General features: G+C 42.6%; 2 protein-coding genes across 2 annotated transcripts in view; one reads left to right on the forward strand and one right to left on the reverse strand.

Moving 5' to 3' along the window:
- Window positions 1-6000, forward strand: part of LOC133617908 (importin-13) — a 138129-nt gene that overhangs the window by 26398 nt on the left and 105731 nt on the right. The gene's annotated exons all lie outside the window — the stretch shown is intronic.
- The window catches only part of LOC133618144 (uncharacterized), a 43992-nt gene that overhangs the window by 22877 nt on the left and 15115 nt on the right, over window positions 1-6000 (reverse strand). The window lies entirely within an intron of this gene.

A 6000-nucleotide genomic window follows, 5' to 3' on the forward strand; every position in this document is an offset into this window, starting at 1 on the left:
CACGCCCACTACATTTTAGGATGTTCAGATCAGATAGGTCTTTATTGTCATTGCACAAGTACAACGAAACTTTGTTTTCAGCACATATATTGTTTTGTTTTCCCATATATGAGCCGCACCGGACTATAAGCCGCAGATGTATATGTTGTGAAATTAGTTATTCACACAAATATTTTGTAAATATTTATTTACATATCTTAATTGTTTCCAAACGGTGTCTCTAACACGGCAAAAAAACGGCTGATCAAACAAAACAGAAGTCATGGTCATGGACCCACGAGCTGCAGAATCTAGCTCTCCAATTAGCTAAACAGACTCAATAACTCCATGGAGACGTTTTTGTGAATTTATTAAACTAAAACAATACAAAAATAATGCAGTTGTAAGTAATTAATACTGACACGGACACGCGTAAACGTGTTAGCATATTAGCTAATGTGTAACAACTAGAGATGCGCGGATAGGCAATTATTTCATCCGCAACCGCATCACAAAAGTCGTCAACCATCCGCCATCCACCCGAACTAACATTTAATCAAAACCGCACCCGCCCGCCATCCGCCACCCGCACGTTGTTATATATCTAATATAGACGATGCAAGGCATTAGTGAGGTTATAAAGCTTTTGCCTGTTAAAGAAAGGAGACTGATCCAGTGCAGCAGAGACATTCAATGCGTGCCACGCTGTCACGGCCCAGACGCACACCAGTGCGCAATCATCTGGGACCCGCGCTGAGTGCACCTCCAAGCGCGTTCGCGCCACTCAAACTGCTGCAGGCAGCTGTGTTCACACATGCATCTGTAAGCCTTGTTTTAACATCCTGTGGCACTCTTCTGGGATCACGGCGGACGAAACTGCTCATGCTCAGGGTGTTTGTGGAGATTCGGGGTTTTGCACAAATGTGATGCACCATGTTAGATGTCCCGGTTTTGTGACTGTCGTAGACATAAACAGCGTCGCAGCTCTTGCAAATCACGTAGCCAGCATTACTATCATCCTGATTTACAACCTCATAAAAACGAGTCCACGCTGAACTTTTCTGGCCTTTTTTTCCCCTGGTCTTTAGTATTCCCTTTTTTAGTTTGTCGCGTACCACGTTTGCTGCCGGCGTTGCCATCTCTTTTTTTTCTTCTTCTTCTGTTGTGGCATGCTGCAGGTGCCTGCTCGTTTTTCGTATGTGGGTAACAACATTTAACTATGTATATATATTTCCGAATTGGTTTAACTGCCACCCACCTGAATCTATTTAAAATCTAATTTTTTTTTATTTCAACCGCCCGACCCGACCCGTGGATAAAATCTAATTTTTTTTTATTTCAACCGCCCGACCCGCGGATAATCCGCGGAGTCCCCGGTTGTGTCCGCAAACCTCGCATCTCTAGTAACAACGCTCGCTTCCTTATGATAGCACGTACAAATATGCATGAAAACACCCCTACAGAGATTCTACTTCCGGTTCAAAGCTTTAAAAAGTGGGAATTCACATTCATCTACAGTAGCCGCACCTGCAGTGGGCGAACTCGCCTAGGAGATGGCGCCACAGCACAAACAATAGCACACCATTCAATTGTCTTTGCATGTGTTGAATTAAAAACAATTTGCTTTATGGCTGTAAGTGAAGAAAAATCCAAAGCCGCAGGGTTCAAAGCATAGGAAAAAAGTAGTGGCTTATTGTCCGGACTTTTCGGTATATTCAGAAAATAATAGGTCCCAAGTACCACCAAGTGCTAACCCACAGATGACCAAAGACTAAATTTGGTCTTAACTCTTGGAATAAACTAGAAACATAAATAAATAAATCATGACGAATAAAGTTCTGGACACTTTTTTAAAAAGATCTACACCAGAACTAAACCAGAAGTAGATTAGCACTAATGTAAAACTATGCTATTGGGAATGTTTGAATTTATATTTTTAAAAGGAAGCACAATTGTCTTTATTTGACATTTTTTTTAGTCATAGATAAGCTGGGTCTTCCACTTGAGACTCAGCTTTCATTGACAAATGGGACGGGAACAGAAGTGGATGCTGATGTGTTTGAGGACCTGTTAAAAATGGCAAACCTTACCATAAATGTGTCTGCAGAAAGGTCAACAGGTAAGCTGACAACTGCTGTTAAAATTTACCAGTTTATACACTTTCCTTTCGTCTTCTAGTTGATTTTTCAATTAAGCTTGGCTTTTTATTTTGCAGGTTTGTTTCCACAAGTTAGCTAACATTACTAAGGTAAGGCTTGATAGTAAGAAGGTATCCACATTGTCAATTAAACTGTTTAACAAAACTGCACTGGTTGACTTTAAAACTATTCATGGTTTCTTTTGGGTATGTTATCATCTCAATTTTAAATTCCCTTTTTTAAGTTTTTAATCTGTCCATATGTTGCATAGGTATTAAAGGCCATTTCCAATCATAGTCAATGTTGTTTCAGAAATCAAGTCAGTTAATCTCATGCCATGTAAACATATTTGCACTGGACTAATAATGGATCATAGTGGTTCAAAATGTCTTAAAATTTAGCCTGTTCAAACTATGTGTATTATAATTTCTGTTAGGCTATGATTACATTTTTATTATTTTACACTAAGTGCTGCTTTGACTCTTTTTCTTGTTGTAAAACTTGCACGTGAACTTCTTTTTGGACAATTTTGCAGCCGAATACGCCAAATTCATATAACATGACATAGACCAACGTATAACTCAGAGTCATATAACTTGGTTTTCAGCTATAAGGTGTAATGCAATCGCCGCTCGTGTTGATTACCAAACCGTATCTTAGAACGGTAGGCTGAACAGCTATAAGGTATGATGCAATCAATTCTCATGTTAATTACCAAATCGTAACTTAAGATGTTTGCTGAACAGCTATAAACTATGATGCAATAGCTGCCCATGTTAATTACCAAACCATCCATCCATCCATCCATCCATTTTCTTCCGCTTATCCGAGGTCGGGTTGCGGGAGCAGCAGCCTAAGCAGGGAAGCCCAGGCTTCCCTCTCTCCAGCCACTTCGTCCAGCTCTTCCTGTGGGACCCCGAGGCGTTCCCAGGCCAGCCGGGAGACATAGTCTTCCCAACGTGTCCTGGGTCTTCCCCGCGGCCTCCTACCGGTCGGACGTGCCCTAAACACCTCCCTAGGGAGGCGTTCGGGTGGCATCCTGACCAGATGCCCGAACCACCTCATCTGGCTCCTCTCGATGTGGAGGAGCAGCGGCTTTACTTTGAGCTCCCCCCGGATGGCAGAGCTTCTCACCCTATCTCTAAGGGAGAGCCGGCGGAGGAAACTCATTTCGGCCGCTTGTACCCGTGATCTTGTCCTTTCGGTCATAACCCAAAGCTCATGACCATAGGTGAGGATGGGAACGTAGATCGACCGGTAAATTGAGAGCTTTGCTTTCCGGCTCAGCTCCTTCTTCACCACAACGGATCGATACAGCGTCCGCATTACTGAAGACGCCGCACCGATCCGCCTGTCGATCTCACGATCCACTCTTCCCTCACTCGTGAACAAGACTCCGAGGTACTTGAACTCCTCCACTTGGGGCAAGATCTCCTCCACAACCCGGAGATGGCACTCCACCCTTTTCCGGGCGAGAACCATGGACTCGGACTTGGAGGTGCTGATTCTCATCCCAGTCGCTTCACACTCGGCTGCGAACCGATCCAGTGAGAGCTGAAGATCCTGGCCAGATGAAGCCATCAGAACCACATCATCCGCAAAAAGCAGAGACCTAATCCTGCAGCCACCAAACCAGATCCCCTCCACGCCTTGACTGCGCCTAGAAATTCTGTCCATAAAAGTTATGAACAGAATCGGTGACAAAGGGCAGCCTTGGCGGAGTCCAACCCTCACTGGAAACGTGTCCGACTTACTACCGGCAATGCGGACCAAGCTCTGGCACTGATCATACAGGGAGCGGACTGCCACAATCAGACAGTCCGTTACCCCATACTCTCTGAGCACTCCCCACAGGACTTCCCGAGGGACACAGTCGAATGCCTTCTCCAAGTCCACAAAACACATGTAGACTGGTTGGGCAAACTCCCACGCACCCTCAAGGACCCTGCCGAGAGTATAGAGCTGGTCCACAGTTCCACGACCAGGACGAAAACCACACTGTTCCTCCTGAATCCGAGGTTCGACTATCCGGCGTAGCCTCCTCTCCAGTACACCTGAATAGACCTTACCGGGAAGGCTGAGGAGTGTGATCCAAACCGTAACTTAAAATGTTTGCTGAACAATTTTAAGGTATGATGCAATGGCCACTTATTAAGGAAGGATGTGACATCCCAGATGCAAAAATTCAATATACTACACATATTGCAGTGTTTGGTGAAAGCCCAAAAACAAATGACTTATATATATTTTAGAGATAAGCAAAACCTTAGTGAGGAGTACTTTGTTTAAATTCTGCACTATGAAGTTTAATACACGGAGTTTTCTAGAAACATTTTCCTAGATAATTGTACTGACTATGAAATGAAAAGAATGAAGCGCAATGAAAAAGACTTTACCCAGATTGCAGTGGAGTACAACTTTGGCGGCCATGTTAACTACAGAACCGTAACGGACACTCTAGCACTGTTAAGTATTTTGATGACCACCTTCACACTTATGTGATTGAAAAGACAAATTAATTTCACGTTATTAATCTGAAAGATGCAACTGATGCTTTGCCACTTGATGTATATGAGCTGAAAGATTCTGAATTGCACTTACTGACAAGTTACAGACTTATTTCCTAAATGTTGTGACTTGTGTAAATGGTAAAAGTAAATGTAATGAATAGAAGGAATTATTGAATTAAATGCCAATTAAATTTCAATTAAGTTGTTTTTTTATATAGCATAGCATGCACAGACACACAAATACGTGTTGCCAATATACACAAAAATGTGTTGATTTTGAGTAAGTAACACAAACATTTGTTACTAAAACCTACATATTTACTTTGATAGTATAAGTAACAAAGTTAATGTGTTAAAATTAACAAAAATTGAGTTGTCCCCCCCTGGACATGGAGATGTGTAAAAAAACAACACAAATTGTGTTATTTCCAACACATTCGTTTTAAGAGTGTAGACCCGTTCATCGGCAGTGCGCCTTATAACGGTCCGGAAACTACGGTATTCCACTGAACTGTTTTGGGCGCCACATTTCTAGAAAGCTAAGGACCGGGGGGCCACACTTCTCCATTCAATATTAGTCCTATAATGCAGTGGTCCCCAACCACCGGGCCGCGGCCCGGTACCGGTCTGTGGACCGATTGGTACCGGGCCGCACAAGAAATTTAAAAAAAATTAAAAATTCACACTCATTCACCAGATGGGGGGATTACATCTCTTCTCTGGCCTGGGAACACTTCGGGATTCCCCAGGAGGAAGTCGCTAATGTTGCTCTGGAGAGGGAAGTCTGGGGGTCTCTGCTGGAGCAGCTCAGACGAGGCACCAAGCAGTTCATATTTCACTGTTTGTTGCCTTTTTGTTGCGTTTGTTTGTTGCATTTTTGTTGCGTTTCACTTAAGTTGTAAAATATGTCGATCAAAAGGGGGTGTGACGTTCATATTTTGTCAATATTCAGTGTTTGTTTATTATATATATATATATATATAATTGTTTTTGTTCCACCTGCTGCCCTCTGGGAAGCGCTACAGGTGCATTAAAACCAAAACAAACAGGCTAAAGAACAGCTTCTTCCCCAGGGCCATAACCATCCTGAACGGACTGCCCCATTGTCCCTCATAACTGCCTTCTCTTCGGTGCAATAACCCATTCCACCAACCACCCTGTTTTTGTTTTGTTTTTTTTCATGTATATATTCATTTCACACCATATTCATTGCACTTCTACATTTTTTTATATTTTTATATATTTGCACATTGTTTTTCTAGCATGCACACATCGCACTGTATGGAATGGCCTCAATCTCGTTACCTTGCGTAATGACAATAAAGCTGATTCTGATTCTGATTCTGATTCTGATTCTGTTTTATCCTTCATAG

This window comes from Nerophis lumbriciformis, linkage group LG18 (assembly GCF_033978685.3).
Source record: "Nerophis lumbriciformis linkage group LG18, RoL_Nlum_v2.1, whole genome shotgun sequence".
Classification (NCBI taxonomy): Eukaryota; Metazoa; Chordata; class Actinopteri; order Syngnathiformes; family Syngnathidae; genus Nerophis; species Nerophis lumbriciformis.